The 22753-nt window shown below is 41.6% G+C and overlaps 1 pseudogene; it reads left to right on the forward strand.

Moving 5' to 3' along the window:
• The first annotated feature begins 7281 nt into the window (after positions 1–7281).
• LOC148106808 (small nucleolar RNA U3) lies at positions 7282–7366 on the forward strand (annotated as a pseudogene).
• The last annotated feature ends 15387 nt before the right edge of the window (positions 7367–22753 follow it).

Genomic DNA, 22753 nt, shown 5'->3' on the forward strand with positions numbered 1-22753 from the left:
AGGGTAGCAATACTCCCCATATTGATGTATAGATTCAGTACAATCCACATTAAACTTGCATCTTTTGCAGAAATGGACAGAATCTAAAATTCATATGGAAATGCACAAGAACCTCAGCAGCCAAAACTATCTTGTGAAAGAACAAAGTTGGAGGACTCACATTTCCTGATTTCAGAACTTAACTACAAGGCATCAGTGATCAAGACAGTGTGATACTAGCATAAGGATAGACATAGATCGATGTAGTAGAATGGGGAGTCAAGAAATAAAACCTTACGTATATGCTCAATTGATATATGAAAAGGGTGGCAAGAAAATTCGATGGTGAGAAAATAGCCTTTTCAAGAAGTGGGACAAGTGAGAAAATGCATGTGTACCTATACTCACACTATATACAAATATTAATTCAAAATTGATCAAAGATCTAAATGTAAGACCTAAGTCTATACAACTTTTAGAAGAAAATATAGGCATAAGTGTTTGTGACCTTGCACTAGGCAGTGATTTCTTAGATCTGACACCCAAAGCACAGGCAACCAAATAAAAACATAAATTAGACTTCATCAAAAACAAAAATTTCTGTTTCCCAGTAAACTATGAATAAAGTGAAAAGACAACCTGCAGAATGGAAGAAAATAGTTGTCAACCATATATTAATAAGGGCTTTGTGTCCAGACTAGAATTCAACAATAAAAAGACAACCAAATCAATAAATGGGCATATGAATATTAATAGACATTTCTTCAAAAGAAATATACAAGTGACCATGAAACACAGGAAAAGATGCTCAACATCATTAGTCATTAGGGAAATGCAAATGAAAACCATAATTAGACACCACTTAACACTCACTAGGAAGGCTATAACTTTTTTTAAAAAGGAAAATCAAGTATTGGCAAGGATGTGGAGCAATTGGAACCCTCATACACTGCCAATGGGAATGTAAAATGGTCCACCTGCTGTGGAAATCAATTTGGCAGTTCCTCAAAAAGTTACCTTGTGACCCAGCAATTCCACTTTTAAGTATATATCCAAGAAGAATGAAAACGTGTCCACACAAAACTCATATGCAAATATTCGTAGTAGCATTATTGATAAAAGACAAAAAGTGGAAACTACTCAAATGTTCATGCAATGGATTGTTATTATTTTGATAAAGATTGTTTTAGAGAGAGAGTGTGTGTGCATGAGTGGGAAGAGGGACAGAGGGAGAAGGAGAACGAGAATCCTCAAGCAGATTCTCTGCTGAGAACAGAGCCCTATGCAGGGCTTGATCCTAGGACCCTGAGATCATGACCTGAGCCGAAATCAAGAGTCAGCTGCTTAACCAACTGAGCCACCCAGATGCCGCATATGCAAGGGATTATTATTCAGCCATGAAAAGGAACGAAGTACTGATCCACGCTATACCATGGGTGAACCTTGAAAACATTGTAATAAGTAAAAGAAGCCAGTCACAAAAATCCACATATTGTATGATTCCGTTTACATTAAATATCCACAATAAGCAAATCCATCGAGACAGTGGTTGCCAGGGGCTGGGGGTAGGGGAAGGGAAATGGAAAGTGACTGCTAACAGGTAAGATGTCTTTTTGAGAAAGGGTAATGAAAATGTTCTAGAATTATATGCTGGTGATACTTGCACAATAATTGTACATACTAAAAGACACAGAATTGCACATTTTTAAATGGCGAATTTTATGTGAATTTTTATATACTTTTTTCTTGAGAAATTTTAGATTCATAGCAGGATTAAGCAGAAGGTACAGAGATTTCCCATATATTCCCTGAGACCCCCCCCCCCGCCAACATACACAACCTCCTCCATTATCAGCATCCCCCACCAGAGTGGTACATTTGTTACCATTGATGAACCTACATTGACACATCATAATCATCCAGAGTCTATGGGTTGGTTTTTTTTTTTTAAGGTTTTATTTATTTATTTATTCGATAGAGATAGAGACAGCCAGCGAGAGAGGGAACACAAGCAGGGGGAGTGGGAGAGGAAGAAGCAGGCTCTTAGCAGAGGAGCCTGATGTGGGGCTCGATCCAAGAACGCTGGGATCACGCCCTGAGCCGAAGGCAGACGCTTAATGACTGTGCCACCCAGGCGCCCCAGAGTCTATGGTTTATATTAGGGTTCTTTCTTGGTGTATATTCTATGGGTTTTGACAAATGTTTGATGACATGTATGCACCCCTGTAGTACTACACAGAGTAGTTACACCTCCCTAAGAATCCTCCGTGCTCTGCTGATTCATCTCCCCCTTCCTTCTAAGCCCTGACAATCACCAGTCCTTCCACTGTCTCTATAGTTTTGGCTTTTCCAGAATGTTGTATAATTGGAACCATATAGTATATAGCCCTTTCAGATTGGCTTTTTTCACTTAGTCATGTGGAGTTTATCTCAATAAAAAGTTACCAAAAAAAGGTGGGAAAAATTATAGTATTTCATGGTGTTGGTAGTTACTATTAATAAAATTCCTATAAATACTTTTAAATTCAACATTTTTTGACTGACCACAATATGCATGGAATAATGCATGTACGTATAAATAAGGCAAGGTAGCTCAAGGTACTTATAGTTTAGTAGGGGAAACAGACACAGAAACAGGAAATTAAAATATCAGTCATTCATCCAATATTTCTTGGGTGGCTCCCAAGAGCCAGGCATGTACAATGTGGCAAGTGTGGTGATCCCATAGGGCATTGTGAGAGCATAGTGTGGGGGGAGAGGCAGAGAATCTTGATCAGATTTACCCAGTAGTGGGGTCAGTCCTGAACAGGACACTCTGGGAGGGTTAGGGACATATTGGAGCATGTCTGAAGCAGTAGGTCCAGGATGGAGACGGTGCATGAGGTCATGAGCTAACAAAGAATATTGAAGTATTTGAGGATATTTAGTTCAGCAAAGAGAAGGCTCAGTTTGACCTAGTTGTTTTTCACTAATTATACCATTCCCAGTGGGGAGGCTGAACAGAGAGCAATCCCAAGGGGGCTGGTCCACAGGGCCAAGTGAAGGATGGCACAGGGTGGCACTGGGAATGGGTGTGATAAATGGTCCTGGTGGATGGAGCTAAAGGGTAAGGACCTGAAGGGCAGTTCTAAAAGGAGAAAGCTAAGGCCAAAGCAGAAAATAAGGCCAAAACAGAGCAATACGGTTTGGGGCAAGGAGGGAACAGGAGCCAAGGTACAAAGCCAAACAGGGTTCAAACCCAGGGGAGGCAAGGGGAAGGATTTATGAGTGAGGGCAGCAAAGTGATTAAGCCTGCATGATGTGGACACGAATTTCCTGCCTTTGAATTTTGGCTCTGCCACTTGCTAGCCTAATGACCATGAGCAAGTTACTTAACTCCTTTGTACTTTCCTCATCTGTAAAATGGAGATAGCAATAGTATCTACTGAGTAGGGTATTATAAAGATTACATAAATCAGTATACATAAAGCATTCAATACTTGGCAATATGTAAGTGTTAGCTACTATTATAGCTTATGTTTCACATGCTCCTAAGGTATGTTTGTGTTAGTAAGCAGAGGTCATTTAAAGGGACTAAGACAAAATATCAGCTCACTTCTCAGCCTGGAGGGGTACTGGACTTGTTCTGTGAGGTTCCCCAAGGATACCATTTTGACTCCACAGCTTAGAGGAAAACTTCCATGCTCTTGCCACCCTTACCACCAGGCATAGTGAGCCTGTATCATCACTAAGAGCTGCCCAAACACCGGGAGTGAAAGAGCTGTGCCAAGGAGGGACTCAGGGCGTGGAGGATGGACCTCAAGGAAAGCCTTGGGGCTGACATTGGACAACAGATTTCTTTTTTCCTCCCAGCAACAGTTCTACCAATAGAGATTCCTTTGGAAGGCTAAGCTCCTCCCAGATTATAAATCCATTTTTGCCAAGTCCTTCCGCAATCCAAAATTACAAATGACATTGGAATTGGAGCAGGGGTCATGGTGATCGAGTGGGAGCATCTGTAACTGTGGCCAATCCAGAGGAACACTCCTCAAGCATTCCGGACTGCTGCCATGGGAACACCTGAAGAATTTTACTAGACGAATGCTGGGTCTCACCCCCAGAGATTCAGAGTTAATCCTGTTCTGGTGTGGATTCTGGCCATGGGGTGTTTTAAAAGCTCCCCAGGTGATTCTGATGTGCAGCCAGGATTGAGAACCAATGAGCTAAAGATATTGGCCAAGCAAGAGCAGGTGACCTAGACAAAATTGACAAATAACCTGGGAGCTTCTGTAGTCTCTATTTCTTTCAATTCACCACTGTTATCATGTGGCATGCATGACCCCATCCCAGAACACTTACCCAGCAGCCTGGATACATGGGCAGGCAGACACCACCAAGCTTCAGACACACATGAGCCTCTGACCACAGACTGGAGCCTTGATGGGTGCTTCCATGGAGACCATGGTTTGCAGGATAGCTATTTGAATGGGTAAATAATGAATTTGTAATGTTAATTTGCAAAAGGATTTGTTTTGCTGAATTCATTTATTTTGTGTGATTTGCCTTAAAAATGTTTGAATGTGTTTATGACAGACAAGACTAGAAAAAAAGCCTATTTTAATTTATTAGGCATATAATTGGTTTGGATGGTCAAATGAAGTTTGATTGTCTGATATGGCATCATATGGCCATAATATGATTGCCACAATCTTCACAAATGCTGATGTGATATATGTGTAGGCCCATTAGCTACCAATCTTATAAACATGAGCAAATGGACAACTGCAGAATTCTGGCCCCCAATTTACAAAAGCATAAAGCATACCAACTTTCTAAGCCAAGAAAAAACAACACATGACTTGCCAAAATTCACAAAATTGACACTCTGTGACTTCTACAATATTATGCTAAGGATTTGGCCCAAAATCATCAGAATCTGAGATGATAGAAGACCCATCTGAAATTTGCCGTTGGCAGCTCTTTTAAAAATGTTTGCAATATGGTTGAGGGTGCCTTGCCAATGTACCACAAATTTCCCAGTCAAGGAGGCAGATGAACAAATGAAAGTCCCCTCAACCACCTCGGCAAGAGATTAGCTTATCAAGATTCAGAATTACTTAGAGCAAGCCCACTTCTGTGATGGGATTATTCTTGAGTTTGGCTGTTGTGCACAGCAATTATAATATGGGGAGCTGAAAGAATGCTTAATCTTCTTGGAGGAGATGTGCGGAAACAGTTGCTGCTTCTGGGTATTGATAGCTGGGCACGTATGGGTGTGAAGGGCCATGATCTGGGTTCTATTTCTCAAGCAGCCCACTTGTGCCTGCATATGTGAATTTGGAAGTCAGCCTTCTTCCATCCAGGAAACTGTAAGGGGTGCCTACTATAGGCAAAGTGTTGGAGGTTCAAAGGTAGATGTGATATGGCCATTGCCCTTGAAAGACTCATAGTCCAGCAGCAAGAATAGGCACATAGATCAGTGTAATAGAATAGAGTGTCTAGAACTTAATCTATATACTGTTCTCTGCCACTAATATTTTGCCTTTTGGGGAGTGTCCTGTAAACCGATGATACCTTTAAGATTCATCCGTAATGGCTTTAAGATTCATCCAAGTTGGTATCTGTATCAACAGTTGATTCCTTTTCATTGCTGAGTATTATTCCACAACATGGATTACCACCATTTGTTTTTCTGTTTACCTACTGAGGGACATTTGTATTGTTTCCAATTTACAATTATAAATAAGGCTATTTTAAAAATAGATATACATGTTTTTATATGGATATAAGTTCTAATTTCCCTGGAAAAATGCCCAAGAATGCTGTTGGTGGGTCATATGGCTAGTGCATATTTAACTGTATATTAAAAAACTGCCAAACTGTTTTCCAGAGAGGCTGTGCCATTTTGAATTCCACCCAACATGCTCAGCATGCTCACCAATACTTTGTCAGTATTTTTTACTGTAGACAATCCTGATAAGTGTGTAGTGATATCTTACTGTGGTTTTAACATGCATTTCCCTCATGGTCAGTGATAATGAACATCCTTCCATTTGCATATTTGTTATCCATAGATCCCCTTTGGTGACGTGGCTACTGAGATCTCTTGTTCGTTCTCTAATTAGATTGCTTATTTTCTTATTGTTGAGTTATTGTTGAGTTTCTCCGTATGTTCTCAGTATAGGTCCTTTATCAGATATGTGATTTTAAAAATATTATCCATCTTTTGATGGTCTTTTAATTTTCTTATAGTGTCTTTTGCATAGCAAAAGTTTTCATTTTTTATGAAGTCCAATCTGTCAATTTTTCCTTTATGGATGAACCTATTGGTGTCACATCTTAAGAACTAACTGCCTACCTTAAAGTTACAAAATTTTTCTCCTGTTTTCTTCTAAATGTTTTGTAGTATTATGTTTTACATGATTGGTGATACATTTAACATTTTTTAATAAAGTATGAGGTTAGGGAGAGTAAGATTTTTAGATATTTTGGTGTGGGCTCTTTTTTTTTTTTTTTTGGCCTGTACATGTCCAAATTTTTCAACACCGTGTGTTGAAAAGACTGTCTTTCTCCTGTCAAAAATCAGTTGGATGTATTTGTGAGGGTCATTCTCTGGACTCTCCAGCTCCATTGATCCATGTGTCTATCCCTCTGCCAATACCTTGCTGTCTTGATTACTGTAGCTATATGGTAAGTTATACAATTGGGTAGTGTGAGTCCTCCAACCTTATTCTTTCAAAATTGTTTTGACTATTCTAGTTTCTTTGTTTTTTTGGATTAGTATCCCTTTTTATTTCTCCTCTATTTTTTTATTATGTTATGTTAGTTACCATACAGTATTTCATTAGTTTTTGATGCACTGTTCCTTTCTTCATTGTTTGAACATAACACCCCAGTGTTCATCTAGTTTCGTTTCCTTTCCATATAAATTCTAGAATCAGCTTGTCTATATATACAAAAAATCTTGCCGGGATTTTTATTGGAATTGCATTAAATCTGTAAAACAAGCTTGGAAGAATTGACACTGTCAGTATGCTGAGCTTTCCAATCCATAAACACAGTTTGTCTCTCTATTTATTTAGGTTGCCTTTTATTTTTTTAATCAGTGTTTTGTAATTTTCAGCATACCCATTCTGTACATGTTTTGTTAGATTTACACATAAGTATTTCAGAATTTTGAGCTATTGGAAATGGTATGTTTTAAAAATTTTGGTTTCCAGCTGTGCTAGTGTACAGAGGTATAGTGGATTTTTGTGTGTTGATCTTGTATCCTGCGACATTGATGAACTCACTAGTTCTAAGAGTTTTTTGTAGATTCCTTGGAAGACTATACTTTCAGGGATCATTTCTATAGTTTGTAGATGCCTTGGAATTTTCCATGTAAGCAATCACATCATCTGCAAATAGGGACAATTTTATTTCTTCTATTCTAATCTGTATGCCTTTTAGTCCTTTTTCTTTCTTTACTACGCTAAAGCTTTCAGTATGATGTTGAATAGGAGTAGTGAAAGTGGACTGACTTGTCTTATTTCCAGTCTTAAGGGGAAAGCATCCAGTCTTTCACCATCATGTGATGTTAGGTGCAGGTTTTTTGTAGGTGCCCTTTATCAGTTGAGAAAGTTTTTATCATGAATGTATATTGGAGCTTATTACATTGTTCTTCTGCACCATTGAAAAAAATTGTGTGTTTTTAATTTTGACTGTTAATATTCTGGATTGTATCTACTGATTACTGAATATTGAACCAACCTTGCAATTCCAGGGTAAATCCCACTTGGTTGTGAAATAATTATTTTTACATATTGTAGAATTTGATTTGCTAATATTTTGTTGAGAAACTTTGTATTCATGAGGAATATTGGTCTGTACTTTTCTTGTAATTACTTTGTCCAGTTTTGGTATTATGGTAATGATGGCCTCATAAAATGAGTTGGGAAGTATTGCCTCTTCTTATTTTGGGGAAGAGATTATGTAAAATGGGTTATAACTTCTATAAGTGTTTGGTAGAATTCACCAACAAATCCATCTGGGAGTACTAATTTCTTTTTTTGGAAGTCTTTAAAACATAGATTCAATTTCTTTAATAGCTATAGGACTATTTATATTATGTATCTCATATTTGGTGAATTTTGGTAGTTTGTGATTTTTAAGGGATTGGTCCATTTTATCTAAATTGTAAATATATGTAAATAGGGTTTTTTTATATGATGCCCTTATTTTCTTTGTATTATCTACAGGTCTGTAGGGATATTCCTTGATTTTATTCCTGATATTCATATGTATCTTTTCTCTTTTTCTTGGTAAGTCTTATTGAGAGGTTATCAGTTTTAGTGATCTTGTCAATAAACTTTGGATTTCATTGAGTTTTTCCTATTATTTTAAATTTCATTGATTTTTGTTCTTATCTTTACTATGTTGTTCTTTGGCTTGATTTTTAAATTATCTTGAAATGGAAGTTTAGATTATTGATTTGAGAACTTTCTTCTTTTCTGAATAAGTGATTAGTGCTATACATTTTCCTCTGTGAACTCTTAGCAGCATGCCACAGATTTTGATATGTTGTGTTTTTATTCAGATATATATATATATATATATATATATATATATATATATATATATATATATATATATATATTTCTCCATCCTTTGCTGAGACTTCCTTTTTGACCCATGGATTATTTTAAATTTTGTTATTTTATTTCCAAAGGTTTAAGGATTTTCCAGGTATTATTGTTCTTGATTTCTTGTTTAGTTCCACATCCCCTGGAACCAAAGCTCTTCCAAGTAGAGAAGAAGGTCTACCTCTCTCAGGGTTTTAGGTGCCAGTGGGCCCCAACTTCAGTGATTATAATTTGCCACTTGAACTCAAACAGAGCAGATCAGTTGAGAAGCTGGGATTTGAAATCAGACCTTTCTGATTCCAAAACTTGAAATAATCCTCAACTGCCTTTAAAAAAAATATCATACTGGGTGTTATACACAACTAATGAATCATTGAACTTTACGTCAGAAACCAGGGATGTACTGTATGGTGACTAACATAATATAATAAAAAAACATTAAAAAAATATCTCATAGGCAGTTAGCAAACCCTGTGAGCTCTACTTTCAAAATATATCCAGAATGTGAACACTTCTCACCACTTGCATTGATACCACTCTGGTCCAAGCTGTCATCATCTCCGGCTCCCCTGATTGCAATAGCCTCCCGACTGGACCCCCTCTTTCCACTTCCATTCTCACCCCCGCCCCCTTCAGCCTAGTCTCAGTATAGCAGGCAGAGTGGATCTTTTATAGCAAACCATGAGACTCTTAACTATAGAAAACAAACTGAGGGTTGCTGGAGGGGAGGTGGGGGGGATGGGGTAACTGGGTGATGGGCATTAAGGAGGGCACTTGATGGAATGAACACTGGATGTTGTATGCAACTGATGATCACTAAATTCTACCCCGAAACTAATAATACAGTATATGTTAACTAAATTGATGTAAAAATTTTTATTTTTTTATTATAATTTTTTATTATATTATGTTAGTCACCATACAGTACATCCCTGGTTTTTGATGTAAAGTTCGATGATTCATTAGTTGTGTATAACACCCAGTGCACCATGCAATACGTGCCCTCCTTACTCCCCATCACCAGCCTATCCCATTCCCCCACCCCCCTCCCCTCTGAAGCCCTCAGTTTGTTTCTCATAGTCCATAGTCTCTCATGCTTCATTCCGCCTTCTGATTACCCCCCCTTTCTTTATCCCTTTCTTCTACCGATCTTCCTAGTTCTTATGTTCCATAGATGAGAGAATTTAAGTAAAAAAATTTAAAAAAACACATCACGTTTCTTCTATCATTGAAAGTTTCCATCTCACTAAGAGTAAAAGTTCAAGTCCTTACCAGGATCTATAAGGCCTTCCATGGTCTGGTCCCTTGTTTGTCTGACTTAATCTGCTACCACTTTGCTAATTCCCTTCACTTCAGCCACAGTGGCCTCTGTTGTTCTTCAGACAAGTTGGCCATGTCCTTCTTTAAGGCCTTAGCAATTGCTTTTTACTCTGCCTAGAATCCTGTTTCTGCAGATATCCACTTGGTTTCCTCCTCCCCTCCTCATGTTTTTACTCAAATGTCACCTTCTCAGGGAGGCCACCCCTCTCTTAACTCCTTATTTTCCTTCTCTGCATTATTCTTCCCAGCAGCACTTTCCCCCAAGTAACATACGATGTGATGATTTATTTACTACTTTTATTAGCTGGCCAAACCCTCACTGGAAAATAAACTCCCGTGAGCGCAAGGATCTTTACTTTGATCGTTACTCTATTCCCAGCATCTATCACAATGCCTGACATTTGATAGGTGCTCAAAAAATATCTGTTGAATTACTAATGAATGAATGAATTCTTCTTACTACTCCTTGATGCCTCAGTAAGAAAACACTAATTATCCCTAATAAAAAGCAACAATTTATTGAAGGTCTGCCACTCAGATACTATGTGTGCTTGATCTCATTTAGTCATCCAAATATCCCATAAAATAGGCTGTATAGTCTATATTTTACAGAAAAAGAAGACTGCTAATAGATAGAATACAAGGTGAAAGGGAGGATAGTAACAGCAACCATTTATTGAACATCTAAGTGCCAGGTATTATCCCAAAAGCTTATCATGTTCTATCTCATTTAATCCTCCTAAAACTCTGTACAAATAGGTGTTATTATTATTCTCACTTTGAAAATGTGAAAACAGAGTCATAGATATTTTTGAATGAGTTGTCCAAGATCACACAGCTGGTTAAAAGTGGTCCTGAAATTAAAACCCAGGCAATGAACTTCAGGCCCCAGGCTCTTCTCCTCTGTGTTCTAGCATGATCTCAAGGAGTAGGAATCAAGGGTGATGACTTCCAGGTTTTTGACTTCAGCAGTTGGGAAGATGTTCATGTCATTTACTGAAACGGACAAGACTGAGAGAGGAAAAAAATTGGAGAAAGAAAAACTCAAGTTTACTTTTGGCCATGCAAGATTCAAGATGTTATTGAGACATCCAAGGGAAATGTAAAGAGAACTGTTGACTCTGCAAGTCTGTAGCTCAGGGAAGAGGTCTAGACTGGAGATAGCCATTTGGAAGCCAGGAGAATAAAGTTGGTATTTAAAGCCATTGGAATGGATGTGATCACGACCCCTTGCATGTCTGTGGTATGTGCAGATGTGTTGTAGCTCAGGGCTGACTGGGGAGCGAGAAAATACATCCCGAATGTGTCATGAAGCTGCCCTTTGAGATGAGCGTGGACCCAGCCTGCAGATGATATTCTGGCCGCCTTCATGTCGAGTTGGAAATGGATCCTCTTTCTGTCAACATTGAAGAGCACCTCGCATTTTTTTCCAGCCATCTCTCAGGACCTCTAGTTTGAATTATTGGCATTATAGTTCCTGTCAAAAACCCAAAGGAAGCGGTTGATATCCAAGAGTGCCAGTTTTAGGGAATTCCTCCAAATTTTCAAAGCTTTATCCCTGCATCATACCAGAGCTCCAGGAAGCTACAGACCTGGTCTCTATCACTGTGTTCCCAGTGGATTGCCTTCGCAGAACTACAGCTTAACATTATACATTTGGATTTTCCTGAGGGTCCACCTAATAGACACCATATGTGGAATATCAGGACGCTTCTTGGGTAAAACTTCTGTTAAGTATACCATTCATTATGTTGTGCAAGTTTCCTGAAGCAGAGACCTAGGCAACAGATTTTTCTTAGAGTTGTGAAATAAGAAACAGGTTATCTTTCTTAACAGACTAGTCTAGTTGCTTTTCAGAGCTGCTGAAGTTACTGTAGCTATCCATCAGGTATCCATCTTTGCCTTATCTTCCGGGAACCTCAGAATCAAAGTGTTGCTCCTTTTTAAGTTTCTCTTCATCTGGGTCAGGAGTCAGAAATGGGGGCCCAAATGTTATCTGTAGATGAATTATGTTTAGCTAGCCTTGTGTTTAAAAATAATCACGTAGCTTTTGGACATACATACACACAGTATGCATGTATATGCATTAGAATATATATATACACACCTATATAGATATAGATATATACATACATACACTCTATATGTTTTATGGTTTGTCTTAAGTCTGGCCCAATCCACATGTTTATGCAACCTGCCTGACCCCTATAAGCATCTGAGTTTGTGACCTCTGACCCAGATCTTCTTCCCCTCACCTCCTAATTATTACTTGATCCTTCTATTTTTTACTCTTGTTTAAACATTTTTGGTTTCATGGCATTTCCTCTAAAATATTATATATGAAACCAAAAATTTCTGGAGAAGTAGGTGGGATATGAAGATATAAAAACATTGCTTGTACCTCCACACGCATTTGTTCCCTTTGATCACATTACCAAATGAAATTGTATCAAAATTCACATTGAGACTCAGTCAGCAAGCACATTCAAAGCTCAAAGGTAAGGTTGGCCAGAGATCAGATGGAAATGTGGGGGCCCGGTTCCTTGGGGGGATGACAGGAAAGTGAGGTAGAGGTAGTTTAGAGTAAAGAGCATTCTTCTTAAGGATCCTATCATAAAGCTTGAGGGTGAAGAGTAAGATTTATTAGCTAGAGTAAGACCCTGTGCCTTTTGGAAAATGGTCAATTGGTGAAAATATCGATAGGTCCCATGTCAAGGTGGGCCATCTCACTTTCCCCCCCTGGACCTTTTGCAACTGTGTTCAATGCTAAACTGCATATCCAGGTTGGACCATCTGTCCCTCTTTTCCTCTATGGACATTTTTCTACCTTGCCTTACAGGGCAAGAAAACAGAAGGCTGCTGTCAAATTAGTGAACTTTGTGAAGTGGGTAGTAAATAACCTCTGGATTAGGAGGCTAAAAGACGGATTTAGAATGATTTGTGAGTCATTGATCTTGCCTCTTTCCAGTTACCAGGGATCAATCAGGGATTTATTTACAACATGAGCCCCACCCACTTCACATGTGCTTTTGAGGTGGCCAGGTCCAAATAGCTCAGTGCTGGTAGGGACATTAGAGGTTATGTGGTCCAACCTGTACCTAATGTCTGAATACTTGGTGATTTTCCTCCAGCTTCTGTTTGAATGTCTCAAACACTAGAGAATTCACTACTTCGTGAAGCATAGGTTCCACTGTTGCATACTATAAATGCTGAGTGTTTCTTATATCAGATTAAAATCTATGTGAAATAATGGAGAGAACATTGGCTATGGGACAGGACAGAACTGAAGTCAAGATCTGGTCTCCCCTCTCTTGACTCTTGGCAAGTCACTTCATCTCTCTGAGCCTCAGTTCTACCAATTGTAAAAACAAAAAGGGGACGATACCTTCTTTTACTGCTCTGACCCTATTTCATGGGATGGTCTTGAGGAATAAATGAGACCATTTATGAAAAGTATATGTCCATTGTGGGGGACAAGAAAGGAATTCAATAATTTTTGGTTTAAAATGCTTTCAGTGTGGTTTTAGCTCTTCCTCTGGGAATCTGATGACTGTATATAATCCCTTCTTCTTTTGATGTCCCCACTAAAATAACCAAAAATGCTGGCTGAGCCCATCTGGAGCCATTGCCTCAACAGCTAAAACCCTGGCCATCCTTAAAGGCTTTTCCATGCTGTCAGTTCAGACCCTTCATTTCTCTGATTGAGCTTCTGTGAATTTGCTCTACTTTGTCAGAACAACCCCAAAAGCAGGGCCCAGCCAGGGTCCCCATGCATCATGCAGAAAAACCTATCCATTTGCTCGAGTCCCTCAGCTGCAGCTGCAGCCCTCACTTAGGAGACAGCATTGCCTTGTTGAAAAGCTCTTTAGTCATATTATGGCCCTATAGCAAAGAAGATGGCCTGGATCCTCAAGGGATAGACCACTTGCCAGCATATCTTTAATTTTAATACTTCAATTATCCTCTAGTGCCTCTTTATGGTCACCATCACTTTCTGCTAATTTCTTGATTATTCTGCCCAGGCAGTAGTAGAAGCCAATCTTCTCTCAAGCTCCTCATTTTCATATTCCTTAACCGTAATTAGCCTTTATCAGACTCCAGATACTTCTCATCAGAATCTAGTCTTTAAATTGCAGACCTACTGGAAAATGAGGGGCTGTGGTTCTAAGCAGCCCAGGATCTGGAGGCCCTGTGGAAATATGCTATTCATCAGTGAAAACCTGGCTGATTTTGAGGCAATCAGTCCTTAAAAAGCACACGAGGCAGGTGGAAAAACCTGAAAACTAGGGGCTAGGCCACTTTCCTCTGTCCTTGCCTGGTTGGGTAGCCTTAGGTCAGAAACCTCTCTCTATGCAAGTGAAGATAACATCCGCCTTACCTGCCTAAGATTTTCAATGAAGGCGAAAATGAATTCATCAATAAAGAAATGCTTTGAAAAGCCCAAGTTCTGTATTTGTGCCGGGCTTGCATTATCATTACTGATCGCCATTCTGGCACCTGATGGGCCGGTTGTGAGTGTGACTAGAATCTTTGTGCATAAAAATGGACCATTATTTGGGTCATTAAATGGGCCTCAGAGACTCAGCTGGTCTGAATCTGCCATTATTGCTGTGGATCTAGGATTCTAGGCACAGACTCCTTGACAAGAGCCAGCCCATTCAACTTTCATCTTTCCAGGCCTGCGTCACTGGGGTGTTTGAGGTAATGGCCTGAGCTCTCATCCTTTCTGTACAACCTCCGCTGGGCCCACCCAGAACAGAGCCACTTCTGTGTCCAAAGCCTAAGCTCCAGACATACCCCTTCCATGGCCAGAAACCCATTTCTCTGGCTGATCCATCAATAGTCAAAACCTTCTCTCTGATTTCCTCATGTTCTGGCCCATCCTGCATCCAACATACCTCTCCAGCTTCATGATACACCCAGACACACCCAGAAATAATGTTTAAGCAGATATCTGGACACCCCATGGCCCCATCAAGTTGGCACAGTATCTACCAAAAGTTCATCTCTTGTCAGCTTGGTACCCATACACATGTCTGTAAACCATACCTGATCTTCAAATAAAGACACTAACAAGATTATAAGTCCATGTAACATAGTGCAACCATCCTATGTACAACCTAAAGCATACTACCCCCTTCCCCAGAAGGGGAAGTCAGGTCCTTGAGTGATGTTCACGCTCCCCTTCACATCTTGTAACTTCACTACTATGATGTCACATGAAAACTGCAGTGTCCTCTGTGTACTGTGTAGTGTGGACCTTCCTTGACTTATGATGGGGTTTAGTCCAGAGAAACTCATAAGTTGAAAATACCGTTAAGTCGAAAATGCATTTAATACACCTAATGTCTTGAACGTCGTAGCTTAGCCTAGCCTACCTTAAACGTGCTCAGAACACATGCATGACCCTCTAGCTGGGCAAAATCATCTAACACAAAGCCCATGTAATAGTAAAATGTTCATTTGTGTAATGTCTCAAATACTGTACTGAAAGTGAAAAGCAGAATCGCTGTGTGGGGACAGAATGGTTGTCAGCATATGGGTTGTTGACCCTCGTGGTTGCGTGGCTGGCTGGGAGCTGTGGCTCAGGGCTGCTGCCCAGCGTCATGAGAGGGGATCAGGCCTCATATTGCTAGCCCAGGAAAAGATCCAAACTCAAAATTCCAAGTACGGTTTCTACTGACTGCGTATCACTTTCACACCATCATAAAGTGGAAAAATCCTAAGTTGAACCATCGTAAGTCAGGGACCATCTGTACTCTATGGTCTACCAAGTGTTTTCACTTATGGTATTTCAAGTATGAAACAACATCTAATACTTTTCAGAATTCACCAGAATGCCAATTTCTAGAGAAGGCTTTCAGTAATGCAAATGTCAAACTCTCCTTGCCTTTTGATAAGCTGGACAGATCCCCTTTGAAGGTTCCCACAGCACCAACAGATGCTGCACTAAAAATTTTGTAAAGCAGAAGCAGCACAGCGCCCCAGAGATGTTCGTTATAGTCTCCTCGGATCAGATGAGAACGAGTGGAATGCGTTGTAATGACTGACTCAGGGCCTCTGGGTTTCAGGAAGGCTTCTCTAGCTGTTCACACATAGGCAACAAAGACCAACGAAGGGCTATAACACGCAGGTCTATGATACACTTTTTCTTCTTTGTTTTCACTATCATCTATGACTGGTTTTGCTGTTGTCTTGTTCTGTTCTGTTTGTCACAAACCTAGTTATTATAAAATTCTCTGAGGTCAGAAAAGTGCAAGAAAATAAAACCATGGGGAAAAAAATGGGCCACTGGCTCAGAAAATGGATGCATGGAGGGCATTCTAGGGCCTTGGCTTGCGTGGGGTGGGGGGGGCGTCATCTTCCACATAGGTTCCCACTCGGAATGTGGCTTGTTTCCTAATCCAGAGTGTGATTTGGGGAAGGTCACGGGCTGGGGACATCCATGCCTCAACTGAGAAGTTGGAGGCTGTGTCAGGTTCCCACGGCGGCACCTTGGGCTTGCCGCACAGTAAGCCAGATCCGCCGTGTGATGCCTTTGCCTCCACCCGGAGTCATAAGCCCCAGAGGAGTTTTCAGGTTGCCAGATAATTCTGAGTATTCTCTGATACTAAAAAGTAATGCACGTTACATGTTCTTGCCCAGAACCCATTACTTATGCAAAGTGCAGTTCTTGGTATGGCAGAAGGATCATTATCATACAATGAGATTTTTCTGTGGGCCTTTCATGGCTGGTAACATATAAAATTTCTCCTTTACCCCAGATTCAAACTCTAACTTAATTTACACATTATTGAAAACATTACGAAGCATAAATCAGTTCAAGTTTTAAAGTTCCTGTGTGATATTTTGAGAGCAGCCAAACTCCCCTGCTTGTCTGGACTCTTTCCCGCTGCCTGCCATAGCTCGTGGCAGGCTACATAACTGTGGAGAAAAAGCAGGTTTTCAGCTGCGGCTCAGATTACTCTGTCACCCTTCCTGCGTGGCAGACAGATCCCTGCTGACACGGAGAATGAAGACAAGAAAATTACTTCATCATAGTGTGTCCTGATCAATTACAAACATCTAAGAGCTGGGTCTGTCCATCTGCTGCTCTGCTCCAGCCCTGGACGTAGCCCTGGGTTATGAAAACAAGGATTGTATTGCCGTAGCCCCCTGAAAGTAACAAGCGAGAGGTTTTCAAATCCCCAGTCAGGGTTGTTCTGCGGTAGGTACCTGTTGGAGTCCATGTGTTCAAGCTGGACAGCCTTTCGAAATGGTCATATTCCAGAGGTCCCGAGAGGGCCAGTGGCTTGCTCAAGGTCACAGCATGAGTTGATGGTAGAGCCTAGTCTGGATCCCAAAGGCATGTCAGGTCTTAAGCATTATAGCCCCAAGTGATGGCAGCGATGTTTAGTTTCTCCAGGAAATGCTTCCCTTTGCTGTCTTCTAACGCCCGCCTTTGTACCCACTGTGCTATAAGGTCCACCATCCCTTACCTGAAGCCCTCGGAGAAAAGGTAATACATTGCATACGTCGTATATTATGTAATACTGGAGCAGCACCCTCTAATCAAATAGGTGATGTTTCTGCAGGGGATGTGTGAATATTCACATTCTGTAGGATAAATAAAGACTCCAAACAGCATCACCTCCCCCACCGCCAACCCCGCCACCTCCAGCTCAAGTCAGGTTTTTCCATAGTTAACGAGAAATGTTCCATACTGTTCTCACACACCTCTCATATTGCTCCTCTCCCGTTTGTCCCCACAGCTTGCTGTCCAGGTCAGGGCCACCATCAGCTCTCACCTCGGTGTCACAGTAACCTGTCCTTGGACCACAAAGCTGACTATGAGGGGGCTTCTTGAAAGTAGGAGAGTGGCTGGTGTTACCAGGGGCTTTCTGGCCTATGGCTGCGTCGAGTCGGTCACTTAAATCCGGTTTACCCGAGTGCCATGCTTTTTCTTTAGAGAATCGTTCTTCCTGTTTTCCAGAGTGTCAGTTGCCAAGCATGTGTTTTATCACCGGACAAAAGAGGAGCTATCAACTTAGCTACTATCTGATTCAGTTTGAATCACATTCACCTGCTTCGGTGAGGTGCGTCTGTACCCCAGGCAGCTAGGGCAAAGCAAGCTGGGCCATGTTCATTTTTGGTAAATCATCCAATACATCCGAGGCCCCTGGCTCTGTGCCAGAGAAGCCTTTGCAGAACTCAGCACCTGGGATCTGAGAGGGCTGCACACCACTCTGCTTTTAGCAGCATGGTGATGTCTTCCTTCTGAAGCTGAAAGTTGGATTCCTCTTGCCAATAGTATGAGTGGCATGGGGAAACATGAGTGTTCACGTGTGGATGGCACTGCCCAGAGTGCAAAGACCGTCCCTACGTGGCTATATGTGATTCCCACAACAGCCCTGAGGTGGATATGGCCCCTGGCAGCCTCACTGCAGCCTGGCTGCAGACAAAAATGAAATGGTCATAGTTCACCTATGACATTCTCGGTATATACGCTGGTGGTGTATTAGTGAAACCAGTTTCTAAAGGAGACCTTCTAGACTCCAGAAATTCAGTGCGTCGTTGAACAACAGTCATATTTCTTAATGGTAGACGAAATGGTGTGGCTATTAAAAGATTACTAATAGAGGGGTCGCCTGGGTGGCTCATTTGGTTAAACGTCTGACTCTTGATTTTGGTTCAGGTCATGATCTTAGGGTCACGACATCGAGTCCCATGTTGGGATCTGCACTGAGTGTGGCACCTGCCTGTCCCTCTCCCTCTACTCCTCCCCCCCGTTCCCTCAAATAAATAAATAATTAAATGGATAAATACATAAATAAAACCATTCAAAAAAGATTACTAATAGATAAAAAATATTATTATAGGGATGACAAAAAAATCTGTAAATGGATGAAGAGAACATGTATGCAAAATGCTTCTGGGTTACCCAAGCAGAGGGATAACTAAGGCCAAGCTAACCACTAAGCAGACAACTACAAAGTGCTCCTGAGCAGGCCCCACATGAAGCAGGAGAAATCTATGACAAAGAAATGTACGTGGAAAGCTAACTGACCAGGTGAAGCACATATAAAAAAGTCTTGCAACATTTAAAGTGCTTTATGTATTCAAAAGAAGAGAATAGTTGAAATAAGTGCATTTTAGTGTATATCAATTCTTCCCCAATTACAACCCATGAGAAGAAGCTTCTAGAGATGGTCATCCAGAGAGGTTCTCTTTGTGGGCACTTGGCTGAGAGGGACCTCTACGAGTAGGAGCAGTGAACAAGTGACACAGCAGCCTTCGAGGCAGCCCTGGAGGTCCTCACACATAAACCACAGGCCGCTTACAAATGGCATATCCTCTACCACTCATGGCATTTTAGCTCCGTGGAAAAGTTTTCCAAGCACGTGGTAGTTCAAGGCTGAAATTGCTATTTTTACAAGGTCCATATCCCATGTCTTGCACATATCTGCTACTGAATAGTAGCCAAATTTGGCCCTTCTGTTCTCCCCCCAACTGAGAAGTCTCGGAGGTGAGGAAGTGACTTTTCTGAGGTCCTGAGGCCAGCCAAGGCCAAATGGAGATGTAGCGTTAAAGTCCTCTCCAGAACCAACCAGCCTCTTTCCATCAGTACCAGGCACCCATCCATAGTATGCTTTTACTTGTCTCAGCACTCTCCTCCGTTCATTCTACTTCCAACAGAGTCATGGCCCTGTGAGGTAGGGAAGACAGGCACAGCCAAGGCCAAATGGAGATGTAGCGTTAAAGTCCTCTCCAGAACCAACCAGCCTCTTTCCATCAGTACCAGGCACCCATCCATAGTATGCTTTTACTTGTCTCAGCACTCTCCTCCGTTCATTCTACTTCCAACAGAGTCATGGCCCTGTGAGGTAGGGAAGACAGGCACATTATTCCCAGGCTACGGATCAGGATATGGAGGCCTGGCAGGGTCGAGGCCCTTGCCCAAGATCCATCCATCCAGTCTCTGGTGTGAGCAGTAGACTAAAGCCCTTTGCGCTCCACCATATTGCTTCGACTTGCAGTTTGGGACGCATGTCTCGGATCTTGGAGGGCAGAGCAGAACTGCGGCAGTCTCTAAGGGCCATGGCCTACCACCGTGTCTCCTTGCATACTATAGGTCCTCAATAACCATTTTCCTCTTCTTTTTCTTTTTGCTTGGGAGGGGAGTTGAAGTGTTTCAGTGTTTGCTCATTAAAGCCATTCATCTTTTACTTCATAAAAAAACAAACCATGCCAACAGGGTTACATCTTTCTTGCCTTTAGGGTTAATCATGTAACCGGAACATTTTTTAAAATAATCTCTTCCTGATCACTTCACAGTGGTATCAGCCCTTCAGAATGTCGTCATTGTCTCCTCAAGCTGACACCTCCAAATTTATCATTTATACCATCCAGCTGTCATTTGCTTTTGATGAAAGGACTTGACTACACAAATTTAAAAAATAAAAAAAGACTGATACACATTTTGATTGAAACCAAAGAAATGGATTCCTTTGGTGAGCAGAAATCTACCATTACTGATGCATCCATTCATTTATACTCCTTACCCCAGCAGGCTCACTGGGGACTCTGGATTCTGTGCAGACTTCCTCTGCCTGATAATGACTAGTTCCAGAAGTTTGAGCAGCTGAACCATGACAGAAAATACCACAACCCAACCAGGGAGAGGAACATCTCACTCCTGCTGCCCTGTGGTAGTCTATCGCCACGGCCCCCTCCTTGTTCTCCCTCTGGGCAGCAGAGAGGGAAGGGCCCAATGAGCAGACGTTAGTATAAAACGGATTTGGGTTCAAATCCCTACTCCTCCATTTACTAATTGTGTATCTGAAGTGAGTTACTAAATCTCTACGAGTCTCAGTTTCCACATGAGTATAATGCGTTAATACCGGTGTTGACTTTATGGGATTAAATGAAGGAAGCATGAGTGGAGAACTTAGCCCAGCTCCCCGTGCTAATGGTGGGTGCTCGCATCTGTGGCATGAGCAAGGTTGTGTTGAGTTTGTCTAGTCAGGTCTTACGGCCAATGGCTAGGGCTGGGCTGTGCCAGCCTGTCCGGGTGGTATCATGGGCAAGTTCGTTTCTGGCAGTGCGAAACCGCTGGGTCAAAGGGTATATGAGTTTTCAGTTGCCATAGAGAGCACCAAATTGATTCCTAGAAAGATGGCATGGATTTGCAGTGTCACTAACGCCGTATGAGAGGTCTGTTTTCCCTCACCTTCATCAGCTCTGGCTCTAATGGAGCTTTGTGTTTTGCCGATCTGCTAAGCAGAAAATGGTATTGCATTGCTTTGATGTACATTTCTGTACTCATGAGGGAGACTACTGAGCACATTTTCTTATGCCCACTCGAAGAGAACCATCCCTTTGGATGATGCCCACGGGGTTAAGTGTGGGGGATGCCAGACACAGGTGGCCTTGAAACATTGCATTCCCTGGAGCATTGGGACCCCAAAGGCCAGAGAGGGCTCTTTCCCACCTGAGCTGCCCTGAGCGTGCTGTGATCCTGTCACAGCGGGTGCCAGCTCTCCCGCCTCTGGTCCCAGGTGGAAGTTGAGGAGGCAGAGGAGAATTTAAAATCACTCAGCTAAGAAGTCACAGAAATGACCTGAATTCCCAACCGTGCCATTTACTTACCATGCGACTACAGGCAAGTCACCCACACTTTCTTAACCAAGCCATACTGTTCTTTTTTTGGCGGGGGCAGGAAGGTGTTAGGACTTCTCGCTTCGGAGTCCCACTATACTTAGGGTTGTCAGCTAAAAATACAGGATGCCCAGTTAAATAGAATTTCAAATAAACAGTGAGTCCCTTTTTAGTACAAGTATGTCCCATGCAATATAGTTTCTTTCTTTCTTTTTTCTTTTTTGCTAAATTTGAAAACCCTAGCTACAGTGCCAGTTCCGTATATACTTTTTGCATTCTCATATCGGCCTCTGTGAGCCTCAGTTCCCATTCTCTGGGAAATGGGACTAATAACATCAGCCCTGAAACCCCTCAGGGCCATCGTGGGGAACAAATGGGATGATGTGGAGGATATCGTTTGGCAAATCACAAAATGCCCTTCAAGTATTAGCTCAGACTGTCAGTATTTATATATGGAGAACTGGCATTATAGAGGCACTCCTCAAGCAGGAACCCCTCCTCTTCCTCTGCCTCCACCAAAAAGCCTGTCGGGAGGTCGTGGAGAAAGCGGGGATCACATCTCAGGGACCATAGTGTCCTAGCATGCGTCACCATTATCCTCTCCAACACAAACATAACAATGTTTCATACGTTGCTCTAAATAAGCACTTGGGTTTAAATATAACTCTTTCTGTTAAATCGATATTTTAAAAAAATGTCTGCATGGGGTAATTATTTTCCCTAAAGAGCACCAGGAATACATTGCAGCCTCCTTCCTGCTTAACAGTGTGTAGTAATAAAAGGTCTATCACCCTCAGAATGCTTATTACGGTGACAAATCACTAGGAGAAGGGGGAAGTGATTTAGTACCTGCTCCATTCCGTTTATTCAGATCCTGCACATTCCAAACCGGAGGCATGCAGCCCCGTGTGGAGGGCGTGCGGGAAGCAGTGGTTTGGGAGAATGGTACTAGGTCAGTTTTCCACCTGGATATCGTTTTCAAATTGTAGCTGAGCAATTAAATTTTTTATTACTGAAGTTCGATCACCTCCCTCCCACCACCACCTCTCCCCAAATAGCAATTCTCTTGTCTTCTCATCGAAGTGAGCCCTGCTATAACTTTAAGAGCATGAAAGCGAACGTGGGGAGGAGGTCAGTGTGCAGGGCACCCAGCAGGTTTGATGTGTCAGTGGATAAATGATGGGATCACATCTGGAACAGTTTGGTGAATAAATAAA

Source organism: Ursus americanus, chromosome X (genome assembly GCF_024610735.1).
Source record: "Ursus americanus isolate L20-20 chromosome X, mUrsAme1.1.p, whole genome shotgun sequence".
NCBI lineage: Eukaryota > Metazoa > Chordata > Mammalia > Carnivora > Ursidae > Ursus > Ursus americanus.